Source organism: Zootermopsis nevadensis, unplaced genomic scaffold (genome assembly GCF_977971745.1).
Source record: "Zootermopsis nevadensis isolate Lab colony 2312 unplaced genomic scaffold, Znev_1.0 Znev_ptg000012l, whole genome shotgun sequence".
Classification (NCBI taxonomy): Eukaryota; Metazoa; Arthropoda; class Insecta; order Blattodea; family Termopsidae; genus Zootermopsis; species Zootermopsis nevadensis.
The window spans coordinates 12,424,571-12,441,537 of record NW_028259144.1 but is presented as its reverse complement, the minus strand read 5'-3'; the positions used below and the strand labels follow the sequence as shown (position 1 = coordinate 12,441,537).

The following is a 16,967-nucleotide window of genomic DNA, read 5'->3' as shown; positions in this document are numbered from 1 at the left end:
TGTCAACAGCTTTCGATTTCTAGGTCAACATAAGGATTGCGAAACAAGGCAACTGCTGCCAATTTCGTGACAAGACTAAATCACCTTCAACTGTTATTTAATATCCCCGAAGCACTATGACTATATGACTATCAAACATGTAGTAAATGTATTCGCGGTAGGCGATTTTATAGGACTGAAAGTTACGCTGGAAAATCTGTGGTGTGCATGCACTTTGATTCTTGTAATAGAAACATGCGTGACGTCACAGTCAGTGTCTCCCGCTGGCTGTGGTTGCATGATTATGACCTGAGCTAAAAACATCTACCACTCGCTTGTAGTTCCTGATCCCTGTTCTGCAATTCTATGATCTCATGTTTCTCAGTCACCGTCAGAAAAAAAAATCGGTTCCTGCGAGAGGTCACTAAGACATTTAGCAATCACGATACTTGCCACATTGCGAATTGAATTTCTTTCTGCAGTAATAGTGGGACAGACCGCAGTACGCATGCGTAGTACTATTCCACCCTTGCGTGAGATGGGAATATTTCGTGCTTTACAAGCAACTTTTTTAAAGTTTTATATAGCTGTTTAAAAGAGTTTCACGTGTTTTACAGATGTTAGTAGAGAAAATGGATTCTAAGTCTGTAGCCTGCCGATGTGATTTGCTGTCCGGGAACTGTGTGGTGGTAACTAATTTTCTGATACAAGAAAGCACGCTTTCCTACGTCTTATAGCTAATTATTTTTCTTCATTGCAAAGACTTACTGCCAAAGTTTTGTATTTTCCTAAAATATTTTACCGTGCATTGTATATCCCTACCGCAAGTTGCGATAGCGTCGACCCCACGCACAAGTTTGTCTGTCCGCCGTGGTATTACCGACTACACAAAATTGGAAAGCACGATGCTAGGGTAATCCCCAGTAGCATAAGGTCCACACCAAATTTAATCCAAATCCGTGCAGATATTATCGAGTTAAATCGTGCAGACAGACAGACGGACGGACAAAGAGACATGACCAACCTTACATGCATTAATTTTATGAACATCGTAATAAGCAGTGTTGGTTGGACATCACTTGCTGTTACTGAGGGATTTGAGGTTATGTGTGATAGTTCTTATAAATATGTGATGTCTTAACCGTTGCCATGGTACTATATTATAAGATATTTGGGTTTTACGTGATAATATTGTAGCCATTGCCATGGTAATGCTGTTAAAGGCTCACTATGTACATTTATTACAACCTTGAAAAATATTAATTAGAAGATAATAATATTAAGTTTTTGCTCACATCAGTTAATTTTAATTTTTTACGTAATAAAGGATTATTGACTCATCAATGGCCTTCTATGTACAGTACAGCTACTTCTATACAGAGCAGCAAAACAGATGTTTAAGTGAACGCTTTGCAGCGTCGTGATTAAGCAAACATTTTTATGATTTTAATTTTTGTACGTTGCTTTGTTACACTACTCAATAAAATGTGTTTTGTAAGTACTGCATCAAATTTTCCAGTCTTTCTTGACGGGAAATTTTCAAGTAATTATATACACTTCTTTGCGAAAAACCATTTCGATTTCCATCTACTAGCTTTTCATTAATTCTTTCATATTCGACGAAGAGCGTGTTGCATCGGTCAACTGTTCATACAGGAGAGAGTGAGCTGTGAGAGAAGTCAGACGTGGCTGGTGAATAATTTGGACAGCCTTGTGGTCGTTACAGAGCAACATATGGGCTGAGTTTTGGGCCAAGGCGAATGGAGTAATGATACAGTGGCCCATAGCTGAAGGCTAAATGGCGCCGAATCGGAACTAGTGTTTACTGTCCATGAATGGAAATAGTTCAGGAGATGAGTCATGCTGTCTGATGGTGTCAGCATCACAAATCGATGTTTATTCTGCACAGTGTATTCAGAAAAATGCGACACAGAACTTAAGAACTTACCACCGCAACAAATAATTACACTTATTGGTAGTTTGTAGAGGGTTGTTTGGCCTGTTTGATTGTGCTGCCCTCCTCATTTGCAGTCAGTTGTTTCAGTCTAGTGATTTTGACATGTAGCTTGCTTGTTCCTCAGACACATTCCTCTCCTCTGCACATTGCCGTGGGTAAGATCTGTCGTGTCAAATACAGGCTGCTCTGTGTTTCACGTGCCGTACCCTGCACCAACGCCACGTAACATTATCGTCATTATCTTTTTCAAGGATTAGGTTAACGGTCTGTTGGGTCACCATTATAATCTCGTTTGGTCAATCCATCTGTTCCATCTGTGCATGAAAGTGACTGAAAGCAGCAGATGTTGCGCATTACAACTTTCGCTTTTTTCCATATAAGGCTTCCTTATAGTTTTCCAAAGACGTATTGGCCGAAGTCCCAGCGGGTTGAACACCACAACAGCAGTAATATTAATAACAACGTCTAGAGTTCGGTCTCTCGACCTGTTCTGGCAAATCTTGTAGTTGACGTGTCCACATGTGAAAGAGTATGTTAAATTCTTTCTCTCTTTCGGTTTGTGTATTAGAATGAAACGTGTTGCTCTAACATGCAGTGTTTCATCTTAACCATAGGATTTCCTATTGGACAAACTGAAAAAAAAGAGATTTGATGATCTAACGGCGGCAGAGATATCGATTGTGGTCTTTTGGGTTGACGAGCTATGTTACTAGATGTGTGTATGTGGTTGCCAAAATTTCGGAGGAGTATGTCGCCTTCATCTTCAGTGTTTATTCTTTAACAATTAGTAACCACCTTAAGACCACACGGCGACACAACCCAGAAAATACTCGTTCAATAATGACGCTGAAGGAAAGAGACAGCTTAGAAGATCTAGAAAGTAAGGAAATTATTAGGGCCCAGTCGTGAGTTATTGTGAACATGGTAATAAACTTTCAGTTTCCATGAAAGGCCACGAAATTACTGGCTAGCTGAGCAGTTTCTCAAGAAGGAAATTGCTCTATGGAGTTGGTAAACCCGGTCACTGTTGGTAGATGCAGAATTTTAAACATTTATTTGGTAACGTCAATTGATAAGTGGAATACTTGCATTCTGAAATATTCTGTTCACAGAAAATAACTCAGTCGTGGTTATCTTGAGTTTTTGAGTGAACCACAACATTTAGACGCTCCGTGCGACTTCGTGCGTCATATGTTATTTTATCAAACAGCAATCGAAATGTCGATACCTGAAAGTCGTTTCATGTGAAAATGATGTTGATGTTGATGACTGTTATAAGGACGAAGAGGGTGAAATGAAACTATTATTTTGTTAATAACTCAATAATTACGTATAATATAAAATAAATTGTAAATTCAAGACCATATTATTACACTGTAAATACTAAGTACAATTTTATATATCCTTTCTCCAGCGAAAGTTTAATAAACCTTGGAGTCGCTACTACTGACTATCTTTATTGTGCAATTGTGTGACTCATTAAGCCATATGGACAGCAAACGACGAATCAGTCTCTGAATAATATTTCTCAAGTCCTTTCATTTTGTGTTCTCGTAACAGAACAAACGAATTTACGGATGACTGATTTAAATTGCAGAACCCGCGATATGGTCTATTGGCGGATTATTGTGAACGCGGTAATGGACTGTCGGGTTCCATAAAAATGCTGTAAATTATTTGATTTGCTTTGTAAGGACTCTGCTCCAACACCCACGTGCTGGAAACAACTATTGTGCAGAACGTTAAATATTTAGCGGTAATGGAAGTCAATAAGGCAAGTACACCTTGCATTTTCCAATAAATCTGTTCAGGTCTATGGAATTATGACCAAATATTGTGATTTAGATGCAGATAAACATTCGTAATGTATGAATTTTGGCAGTAAAATTTAAGCAGTGTAGTCTGAATACTTATTTTTAGGGTGTAAAACGAGATATTCCACAGTTGTGTTCTCTTCAAGAGACTCGAAATTTGTAAGGGGACGTGAAACTAGAAGTTGAGTGCCTTGATACGCGTCATCTGTCTAGCCTTTCGTCCATTTTTGCTCTCATTCTATTGATCATTAAAATCTTGGCCTATCGTCCAATTTTTTGTTTTGTATGACAAACGTGACAGAATATGATTATGGTATGGAGTGTCTGAAGCCTTGCGAGTTTCTTTGTTCACGTCGTTAAATACCTAAACATTTTTAAAAAATACATACAAGTTATATTTCTAAATATGATATATGATGAAGTTTTTCGTGATTTGCTGAGTTACTAGGGTTAATGGCTGGGATAGTAAATTAAAATTAAGCCGTAATGTGTATGAAATATTGTTTGTAAATTAACGATTAAAACACGATGGCGGAATATATGTGTAAACAATAAGTTGTTAGTAAAAATATAATGAGCTGAGTGGTAATAATATTCTGTAACATGTTTAAATTGCAAGCAGTAATAAAATAAATGTGACCTGGGTGGAATTCGATCATTAGAGCGTTTGTGCACGAACCCAGAACGTTAATTCATGGGCTAACATTGCAGTTCACTAGCAAATTATGAAGTCCCGTTGATTACATATAGCATTCACAACACAAGATCTTCATAACTAGAAATTATGTTTTATGAGTTCGTACCAGAATTCACAATTTAAAAGTATTATTATTATTTTATTATTGCTATTATGATTATGATTATCATCATCGGACCTTTTGGAACACATCTCATGGTCGGATGAAACAGCATTCTCACGCGAAGTTCACTGGGGCATTAATGTGTGGGCAAATATATTCGGCAATTGGCCCTACTTATTTTCTGTTTTGAGCTGTATTTGTTCTGCACATTAATTTGTGCTAATGTTCTTACCTGTGCTATGTGGAGCCCTGAAACCACAGCTGCTTCTGTCTGCCATTTGTCATTGTCTGTATACAACCATCGACACAATTATCACTTTTTATAATAGGTATCTATAAGCTGCTAATAGACGAAGTTAAGAGCACTCATTATTCTTACCTGATTCATCCAGCTCTTCTGTAAGGCCGAGCTGACATCATCAGTTGTAATCGGCCTTTGCATTATCTGAGCACGAAGTATTGAGAATGCGTATTTCATGCATCGAGAGCAATCACATGTTTTCACTGTAGGCCTAGAAAGTATTTTGTTCTGTGCGCAGATGCAATGAACAGGCCGAATTCAGGGACAGGATACTCAATGAAGGATTGTGACGTAGGTTATCTTTCGTTCTGCCTTTTATTTATTCGCTCATTCCACCGTTTTCTCTATTTTGTCTTTCCTTTTTACCACTAATCTTAATTACCGTAAGTAACTTCAGAAGTTATTGCAGCGTATTTCAACAATACAAGGCGAACATCTACTTACGAACTCTCAAGAAACGAACATTGCACGGACTAATAAATTTCGATTTCCAATTCATTTAACGAACACAAAACCCCGCACGTACGAACATTTTACGATGCGCGAAGTTCAAATTTAACAATATATCCTATGGAAAAAATAAATTTGACTTTCGAACATTCAACTTACAAACACATTTCAAAGAACACATTATGTTCGTAAGTTGGGGTTCGCCTGAACTGGAAACGTTAAAGATGCAACAGAATACGTAGACTTTAAATACGCTTTTTTGTTGTAAATTTTGGATTGTGGATACTCCAGTTGAAGTAAAAAAAGGTGATGTCTCTCATATACATAATATGCAAACGTTACAAGCAGTATCATCCACGTAAGGATAGCAACATAAAACACATGAGTCAGTATAAGTTTTATTCTTCTTCTTACTAACAAAGGAAAGGATCGAATTACAGTCTAAATGTACTTTTCACAGGTTTTACCGATATAAAAGAACTTGCGTTTTAAAAGTCTTTTTTCCCCTATCTACCGATTGAATTGTTTATCGGAAACTGATGAAAGATAATCACACGTTCAGAAGGCAATGGTATTGTATTCCAAACTGATAAATAAATGCGTTTTTAAGCGTGGGATGTAGGTTGAAAGTCCCTTAATCTATAAATTCTAACGACAGTTTTTTTTCTTAAAGATTATGCCAGTTATGTTACTTTGATAACTTTTGTTTCTAACTATACGAATCACGTATTCATATAAATGAACACAGACCTAACAATTCAAGTTAGCTCCGAGATATCGAAGTGGACACGTACGCATGTGGTCATGGGACTGAATCATGGCCAAGTAAAATGTATTCTTTGTTTCACGCAACTGCCATGCTGTTGTTTCACATGGGACCTACATAAAGAACCACTATAACAAAGTTAGCATTTTTCAAAAAATTATTACCGTGCATTGTTGCGTTAACATACTGAAAGTGGCGCTATTGTCGATTCCACTTCAGAAGTTCTTTTGTAGGCCATGTTGGTATTAATAACTTACGATTTTCGGGTAGACCTCACGGACATCACGTCTGCACCAAATTTTATTAAAATCAATCCATCTCTTCTCGAGTTGGACAAACAGACATGGTGACCCCTTTCAGTATCCATCGTGAAGATAACTGATAATAACCTTTCAGTGGTTGGATGAAACGAAACTTTAAACATGATTTATATCGGCATCGGAAATAAAACAGAGCCTGGTTTTGCGATACACTCTAGGCTTGTGCCATAGAGGTATAGGTTCGAATCTCGGCGTATTACCGGATATTCTGATGAGGTTTCTAGACATTCCCTGAGTATCTCTAGGCCATTGTTCCGCAACTTTGTTTCACACGCGGCACACCGCGATTTGTCAAAGGGACATTACGTCACACCATAACATTTCGCCCCACGAAAAGGGATTCGAAAATATACATGACCATAAATATGTATGTAAATCCATGCTCTGTAAGAATGGAGGCATATGAAAATAAATTACACATGTTTGGAGATGAACCAGTGTGTATGTGTCTTACGAATTCTAAATACGTAAAACAAGATGGCGGAACAGCAGATGTAGAACACTGCTCTCGGCAAATGCTCCGAAATAGGCCACGTCTTCTAAATTGTTATCTACTTAGCATTTATTTTGATTCTGTGAACGTAGTCTCTGGAGTTGGAATACTTTTCTTAAAATTCCAACAGAAACAGACGCGAAATTGATGACATAGGTTCTCAACTTGTTTGTTTTGTGCGGCCCGCTATCATTGTTTGAAACAATGTAATATTGTGAAAAACACCTTTCGATGTAGCAACTATACAGCTCAATGAAAGTAAAGTCTATGTCTAGGATGCATCTTATTAATGAACATATGCACGGATGCATGTGAATCACTACAAGAGAAACTAAATATGATAATGAAATATTAATGAAGCAAACGTTTTGTAAAATATTTCGCTAATAAATGGTTTTATTGAAAAACATTAGGCTCTACTGAGCAACTCGTGAATCTGTTAGTATTATGGCGGTTTAAATTTGACCTGAAAATTTTAGCGTGTAAATAATTCGTATTACCTGTTTAATATCAGCCAGTTTTGAAAAGATGAACTTCTTCTACAAATGGGACTACGTGCTAGTCCCATACCTGAACGCTAGAATTTTTAGAATCAGATACAATTTCAAGCCGCCTTTTTAATATTAAGATAGTAAGATTTTTAATAAATTGCCACGAATTTTCGATAAATTGTTCTCAGTTATAACTTTGGGAACCTCGAGTCCTAAGCAAGGGTAAATATAGCCCTAGGTCTCAAAAGGGTTGAGAAATTCTGGCCAATAACGCTACTACCCGCATTTTCACTCGAGTAACAATAAAAAATAGAGCAGGAGCAAGGATTAGTTTAGCAACCCTCATTTACTAATAATTCTGATTATGAAATAACCACGCCTCAGTGACATGACGAAACTTGCGTAACGGATTAACATGCTGAACGCTACTCACAGTTATAGAGAAACGGTGATTACTTTGAGATCGATAAAATTGTTCGATCCAAGTTGGTCTTCCTACGATCCTGAATATATAGGAACTATGAAATGTCTCGGGATAACTGGGTCGTTGGTCTAAACACACTGTTTGACAATGTGTCTTTTTCTAGTCATTTGAGGCAACTAATGCTGCGCTTTTGAACACGATGTGGACTAAGCAGTGCTTGTATTATCCAGCATTATCGAATAGCACTCTTATCGACTGGGCTCCAATGGCAAATTTTAAGAACATCCTAAATAGTAAAAACACCTAAAAACCAATTGAAATATTACATAATTTGTTTTTCATTTTATTTTCAATTAATTTTAATTTGACGATAATATAATTTTCCTTCGAAAAGTAGCCCTATTTGTAAGCCTGGGTAGCTGAGACAGTAAACTTATTATCTAGGGTCTGAACGACTGGGGTGAAATTCCCGGAGGGGTAGTTATTTACACATCACCGTTGTGCAGCTTATGGCCCTTCACCCCTTAGGGGTTCGCCCTATCGCCATGTTGTTATTACTACAGATTACTGAAGTCTTAATTGCTGTACCAAGATTATATACTCTAACATGGCATAATGTTCACAGCACGTTTAATAAAATTAGTCTTCTAATTCCAAAAGTTACCAATAAGGATTCCATTAGTCTGTCTTTATTTTTAAACGAAGATAGGAGACGAGATGGTGTTAACCATGTCAGCACGGCTAACAGTTTTAAAAGCAGAAAATAAAAAAGTTCTGTCTCACTGCCAGTTCAGCGGTACTCTATAAACTAAAACACAACAAAACTGATCAGATAAAATGCACCGTTAGCTATTTGATTGAGGCTGACGTTTGCTGCAAGCGCAGGAATGACTCGAGCTGAGTAACGATATATTTTATCTGATCGGCTTTGCTGTCACATTGTATGAAGTACCACTGAACCACGGAAGTGAGACTTTTAAAAATTCGTCTTTCAAAGTGTTAGCCGGGTTAACGCGGTTAACATGAACTCTTCGCCTCTGGTGCCCATCGCCTGTAAGTTATCATCGTCAACGTACGCTTTGAGATATTTGTTCAGTTTATCTGTTTGATAAATTTTCATCTGAAAAGTGACCGTATGTTATCCTGTTTTCTGTACAGTTAAGAAATGGTCGGCGCTACGTTGATACGACGACTGGAGTGTTTCAGTATGAGTCATTTCAACTGCAATGAACGACCTTTCCACACTAACCTACTTTGCTGAGCGATGGATCATGATAATGTGTGGCCACCAGGACAACTAAAATAATATCTTTACCGCAATATAAATTTTAGGAAAAGCAATGGTACAACTTCTGGAAAAGGCGCTTCAGTTCCAATCAAGGGTTTCTTTTATCAAAGTAGAATTTTTTTGAAGATCTGGCTGTAAAATTTATGATACGTGTTGAGGTTCCTTACTTTTAAATGACGCAAAAATGACTCAAATAATGACATCTTATTCTTAATCCACTTTCTTCCCAAGATTGCTGTCTTCTGGGTTGTTGCGCCGTGTTGTCTGGTAGTGGTCCACCATCGTTTCAGAGGTCCTTGCTGCCTCCATCATCAGGGCGATGATTCATGATAGAATCAGTGTTACAAAGTTTATAGTCGTAGATCAATGTATTAGTTTTTCTTGAGAAGGAAATTACTCTCGTTTTACTAATATAGAATTTCATGAAGTCAGCAGATGCACCAACTATGTACAGAATCAATATCAGATTGAAGTCGCTTACAGTCGTTAGATTTTTAATAACACAGAAGATTTTGATATCGTCAGCGAAAATAAGTCATTAATTACATTACATAAGTCATCAATTATTAGGCTGAAAAACAGATTCCTGTGGAAAGCCAGAGAGCACTACAAAAGGCAATGAAAGAGTTTCAGAAATATCAACCTGAGATTGTCTGTTGATTAAGTAACCGGTTTACGTAACCACGAGAAAGTTCCAAAGCGCTGAGCTTTCGGAGTAGTAGGGAATGAGGAACAAGATCAAGACCACTGCTAAGATCAAAATATATGGCTTCAGCTTGACCCTGGGAGCTACGTAATGGGGTAATAAAATCTAGGCAAGTTATCGGATTGGTTGTGGTAGATTTATATTTTGTAGAATCATGCTGACAAGGATTTAGTCTTTAATTATCTTTATAGGCATACGCCTATATATGCCTACACTGGTAGAATAAAATAATATTGCTTTTACAAACTTTGATGGGAAATAGAGCACTTATATGCTTAATAATAATAACGTTACGTAACTTTAGATTTCAAGAACATGCATCTCTGGGATTGCATTTGAACTTCACTTTACGTTAGAAATTGAAACTGAAACATGGATGTGGTGGCAAAGCTGTGAGTAAACATGTTAATTATCTTTCGCCGTTGTAACATAGGAAGAGAACATATATTTGGTTTACCAGATTTTCGTGTTTTGTTTTAATGTTAAATCAAAATTCAACTTTTTTCGAATACCGTCTACATAAGATTACAGAAGTCTACAGCTGTTCAGTAGTTTGTGCTATGTGGCCGTCATTGAAGTGTTTATTGCCACTGTCCTGATGTAGTTTATTGGTCCTTATGAAACGTTATTTCTATAATATGTATTTCGGCGCTGTAAATAAATTATGTTCTGCAGTTCTGCGTTAATGTTGTAACAATTAAAATTAGCAAATCTGAGAGGATCTGTTTCTGTGACTTTTGTTTTATTCAAAGCAGTACCCTACTGAAATTTTCTCGATTTTTACAGTTTCCAATGTCTACAGCATACCTACATATTCTTTATTCCATTTAATATCACTCTTTGAAGCTTATTCGTAACTTCTAAATGAAAGTAACTTCGCTTCGTGCTATAACGAAATGAGCTTTGTTTTATTCGTGTATCAACCTGACGTCAGTATTGATTTATATAGAAACATGGCATCGTTAAACAATTCGTATACTGGTCTAGTAATTCCCTGTTTCTGGAGAGGTTAGTTTCGCTGCAACTATATCAGCTTTTTTATGAAGGAGCCGTTCATTCGACCTAGTGACCGCTATTCTTACAATCCCCAAATGTTACCAGTTATCATCATTCTGAAGTCATTTTAAATAAATTACCTTAACTGAACAACTTTAAAATATTCGGCACCGATAAAATATTTATAATCTGTAATTTTATACAGGTAAAACTTTTTTGAAGCTTGATTTTTAATAAAAATGTTCGTAAAATTATCTTAGTCAAGCGTTTTGCTCGTGAGTTACTACAGACAGTCCTTGAAGACTGCACGATCTGTCTTGAGGTGTGTGGGGGGGGGGGCTCGAGACAATAATGATCAGCTGCTTACTGCTTGTAATGAAAACAACAAGATGTATCAGGCACCTTTTGAGTTGCCTCACTGGATGCACATGTAAAATTTATTAGGCGATTTTTTTTATTTGATGGTGATATTTGGCACTTTATCTTGGCTTGGTCTATTTGTATGTTTCTTTTTTGAGAATCAGTGAAACTGGTTTGGTTACTTGGCTTTAAAATTTGGTATATTTATTCTGCTGCATTGCACACACCGTAAACAAAGGAGATTTGCATTTGGAAAATACTTTAAATAATAAATATGAATAAAATGTTGTGTTCAAGTAAAACTGATTTTACGCTGTTGATATTGTTTTAAAAATAATAATTACTTCTATGAATTGCTGTAACACGAAACATAGATAGAACTTACTAGGCATTTAAGTTCAGGCCTCGTGATCAGACTATGACAAAATGATTTTATAAACGTAGTTCATAAATCTTACGAAAATGAGTCATCGTTCCGGTAACCTATAAGGGAATGTGAGTAACAAACCGAACATATGTTACGTAAATTCACAGAGATCACAACAGATGATATTTCAGAATTATTTGCTATCATTACATTCAAAATTATTTATCTTCCTGTGTCATATCTAAAAACTTGAGGATTAAAACTTACACAATTATAACTGCATCTCCACATGGTAAATAAATCGAAACATGGCTTATCGATTATAAAGAAAAGTTAATATGAGATGATCTCTACGTATATGCACCATGAAAAGAATTCAGTAGAACTGTAAAACAGTAAAAATTGTCGGCACTAATAAACTTTCAGAAAATTATTTTATTGCGACAAATTTCTCCACGAAGCGAAGTCCTTAAAGAGACGCTAATAATCTTATAATATTCCCCGTCTTTATGGACCACGAAGGTTTGTTACCGTGTTCACAATTCTCCCCCACTGGTCCCTGTCCTGATCCTGATTTTTAAGACCCATTTTAATATTATCCTACCATAATTTTATCATTATGTCTTCCGAATGATCTTTTCCCGTCAGGCTTTTCTGAGTAATATATTTTTTCATCTCCAGAATGATTCATTTCCTAGTTACTTCCTCCTGCCTTTTGAATGCAAACACCTTTTTTTCCCAGTCATCTGTTCTGAAATATCTGCAACCTAATTCTAACCAAAAGATGAAGACACAATTCTGAAGTGTATAGGCTACAATACAGCAGGTAAAAATATTAATTTGCGTATTTTAATAATTTAGTTTTAAGATAGGTGGCGATGTGATGATGAATGGTTCCGTCTTTTAGCTCTAAAAACAGAGTGAACTCATGTCATATTCATTCCAAATATGCAGTCTGTTTGTCAAGTATTTGTTACAGTCAGCTTCAGATTACCGTGTAACGACTTCATGATCGAGCAAAGCTAAGTGAAATATTTCAGAGTTGTTTTTCTGTTCATTGCCTATTTAGCATTACAATTCGGAAGAAAAATTGTGAATCTTTAACCTTTTGAAGAACATAGCTCATTTAAATAATGTTTACAATTTATTTCCTACCTCAAAGAAAATTCAACGCGTCTGCCCTAGGAAAATAATACATACTTATTATAAGAATCATGTTAAACCCATAAATAATCCTGTGAGCTAAACACAGTCATTTAATTTGATAGCGAGTGGTACCACTGCACTTTAAGTGTTAAACACTTATTATGATCTCGTGTACGGTTGACTAGCCTGTCGCAAAGTCTGTCCCGACTCAAGATGACATAAAACAACACAGAACCGTGCTTGGAATTCCATCGTGGGTAATGCTTGCCTCGCGCACCGTCAATTTTGTGGTAATCTTCGAAGATTCGAGGGTTGTGGATCAATGAAGCGAGGGTGTATTAACTGCCCCTTGTAATTAGCCACGGTTATGACACGCATGCGCGTGTTAAGTGCTCGCATAAATGGAATCTGAATCCAGCGAATGCACAAGCATGTCTCTTTTACTACAGATGCACAGAAAGTTAGCCAGCATTCGCTTTCTCTGCGCGAAAGTGTCGAAGGTTCACGCCCTTGAATTCGAGGTCTTTAACTTCCCTGCCATGACCTGTGGTCCGACAGCTTTGTTGAGAGCAGCTTACCCACTGTTCTACATGTGATTAAGTCGAAGAAGTAAAAGCACGAAGATATGTATGGCTCCGTATCTAATTTACATAATTTCCCATTCTGTGCGAAAAGCATGGCTACATGAGATTTGATAATTGAACAGCCAGGACTGATAATGTATGCTTGTACGTACGTATGTGTGTACCCATGCATGTAAATATTATATGCTCGCGTATATGTGTGTGTTTATATATATATCTGTCTATCACCGTCTGATTTTTTCACTCACTCAAACGCCTCCGCAAAGCGTGGAAACGTAGTTGAAAATTATTTTTAAAAACTACTTTTTTAATAGCCGTCACCAAATTTCATGCTTCAAGGTCACAGAAAATTCGTATAACGTTGCAACTCGAACACAAACTCTCTGACAAAGACAGGAACACTGTGCCAATGAAACACCAACTTCAATCACAAAGCAAACTGAATGACGACTTGTTTTACAGAAACTGCTGAATCTTGCATTCACAATCTGAAACACGTGTTAAGTCACCAGCTGCTGCTTGTTTGTTTAAGTTTCAGTCTTCGGAGACTTTATGTACCCATAGCAGAATTTTTATAAAATCTTTTCCCTGTTTACTTTCGAACACACTTCATATTTTTAATGTCCGCGGTCTGTCAGTAATGAATATTTTATTTTACAACGTTTTGATGTATGTGTACATGAGTATTTTGTTAGAGTTCCTAATAAATCGAATTTTAACATTTTGCATATAAAACATCGATGTAAATTAAATAAAATTACTTATTTGAATTCCGAAATCGACTAAGTACGGTGTAATATTCAAAAAGTGATTTATTTTCCTTCAAGTAGAACGAAGTTAGTAACTAGGTCTTTGGGCTGGCACTCTGGGAAAGTTTTTCTAAAATTCCAGATAGTCAGTGACATGAAAAGCGACGCAGGTTTATTTAATAGAATATTACTTGGCCAACTTTCGGTAATTTTGTAAACGACACCAGCAAAGGAGAACGTGCGGTCTGCAGAATTACGAGCAGCAATGAACTCGATCTGCCATGAGTAGTCACACACCTTTCATATCCCACTATTTCGGTTCCATTTGTATTCATTCTCTCATCGCTGACGATTTAACAAATTACATTCCTCAGCACAATTTCGAAAAACTGGCTCAGGAAGCATCAAAACAGGTTTCGTGTATCACTCCGACTGACGCATGACTCATTCTGACCACCACACATTCGTATCCATTCTGAATCCGCGGTACGTAGGTATTCGTCGCTGTACATGCGACCGACCATATTGTGACACACCAGTACATTTCTTCAGACAAGATGGATGGATGGAAAACGCCACAACAAGATCCCACATGGTAACAATGTGTCTGCCGCAGATGTAATTGTAAACTCGTCTCTTATTGCCGTCGCAAAGAATTTGTTGTTTCTTAAAGAAATGTGTTTGTTTTCCGGAAGCTGGATTCTGCTTTAGCCTTCTCTTTCTTACCTGAAGACGGAAGCAGAATTCAGCTTTCGAAACGTTAGTTTTACGCTCGTGTAATTTCAACGATGGACAAAGTTCAAAAGAACAATTTTGAGTATGGTTACTTGAGTGTAATCTAATGCTCTTTTTTCCTACCCCTTCCCTTCCACCCCAGATTTAAGCCAGTTCTGAAATATATTGAGAGAAACAGCACGTTATGACGTTATTCAAATATCAGTATTTAGTAATAACTGAACAAAACTCAATATATGATGTACCTTGTATATACAACAGAATAAATAAAGCAGTCTAGTTTATTTTGGATTTATATTCGATTTCTCTTCCCTGAGTCGTTGTAACGTGACGTAAGAATATGAAATATTAACATCGTGCAGATCTTTTAAGAACTGCTTATACACTGTCTTGGACAGATAATTACGCCATCTTTTTGTAATAGGATGAAGTTGCGTGGTGTAATCAGATAGTAGATAACATCAGGATGAAAATAAGAAGGGAAGACGCAAACAGAATGTATCAAGAAAGACCAGCTTCTCTCGACTAGAGCCACTTTCACACACAAACACCGCAATGTGAGGGTGGAAACTGAGCAAGGTCAAATAACTTGCTTAGTCAGCATTAAAATTCATATTGTCTCCATTCCCTTCGTGATCAGCAGTTTAGTTGACTGTGTTTTACGGACTAAATTAAATCTGTCGCACAAACATTAGCGTTATTGTAGGCTGAAGCGCAATGATTTTGACCTCAGAATTATATTTGAAACGGATATACTCGGAATGGGTACATTTGTGTGTTCATCTCATTTGACCATTTTATAGAATAGTGAAAGGCAATAGTTATTCTGTGGCTCACTTTTCAAAGCATCAATCATCTAGATGTGAGTACAGGCATACCTCGTTTTATTGCGCTTCGCAGATATTGCGTTGTTTTTACAAATTGAAGGTTTGTGGTAACCCTTCGTCGAGCAAGTCTATCGGCGCCATTTTTCCAACAGCATGTGCTCACTTCGTGTCTCTGTGTCACATTTTGGTAATTTTCGCAATGTTCTCGCAATGTTTTTTTTTAGACATAATGCTATTGCACACTTAATAGACTACAGTACAGCGTAAACAACTTTTATATACACTGGGAAGCCAAAAAATTCGCGTGACTCGCTTTATTGCGGTGGTCTGGAACCGAACCCGCAATATCTCTGAGGTATGCCTGTATGAAAGCCAGACTGCAGTAATAAATAACGAAGAAGACTCTACAGTAACGAAAATCACATGTACCAGAAGGGAAATTCATAGAGGGGTCACGTTATCCATTCCCGATATAAGTTATATTTTTAAAAAAATTACACTGAAATCACAAAAAGACAAGCGTTGGAAATGTCCACGCACCGGTGATGAGTTCTTGTGCCACGGAAACGGTTCACCGGATGAGCTATTGTCGATTTTTATTTTGTCAGAGGAGAATCGGGAAATATATCCCTAACCTCATTTTGGCAAGTTTAGTAGAAACGATGAGCCAGGCAGAACTCTCGTTGCACTTCGACTGTTGAAAGACAACTGATGGGCTGGCGCCAACAGGTTTCAACATGACGTGACGTTCTTGAATGCGTGGGTTCTTGAATAGTCACAACGATATCGTGTGCTGATTAATCTTATAGAATTGTAAACAACTGTAAATCATCAATGATGTTTTAATATGGGCTGCGAGATTTTGAGATCATTCAGTACATGGGATAGCTTCCAGTTTCATGACGTTGCTTATAAATTTTATGAAATCGGTCTTTTGTGTCCGAAGTTATAACTTGGACAATTATACACCACCGACACAATGAGAAATACACTCACAGACATGATATATTTGTCTCGTGATGGCATAATTTTCATTATAAAATAAGGAAGAATTATAAAGACACATTTTGAGTAGCCCTCATAATGGAACAAGAACGCATGTTGGTACACAATGTTACTAATTTTAGAATCTCTGCTCAATCTTAATGTCACCTCCTGTCGTATAGGTGTGAAAGATTTTGTTTACTTAGCATCAAATCGCTCTCGATTTAGGCCTATGGATATGTAACAATTTGATGGCTTCTTCTTAACTAGTAAATATGATAACTGGTTGGGTTTACAATAGAACCGTTGGATAAGGTTAAGCGCCTTCATGATCGTGTTCCGATTTTAATACAAACTCATTAAGATTGCCATTTACTTTTTCCTTAATTTTTTAAATTTTTAACCATTTATTTTTAGTAAGTTATTTTTA

At 36.9% G+C, this 16,967-nt stretch overlaps 1 long non-coding RNA gene across 1 annotated transcript; it reads right to left on the bottom strand.

Moving 5' to 3' along the window:
- Positions 1-1,196: 1,196 nt before the first annotated feature.
- LOC110839903 (uncharacterized) lies at positions 1,197-7,307 on the bottom strand. The gene is made up of 2 exons (XR_002546678.2): positions 4,930-7,307; positions 1,197-2,568 (listed from the first exon to the last, which is right to left on the bottom strand). It is a non-coding gene; the product is annotated as an uncharacterized LOC110839903 (long non-coding RNA).
- Between the last annotated feature and the right edge of the window lie 9,660 nt (positions 7,308-16,967).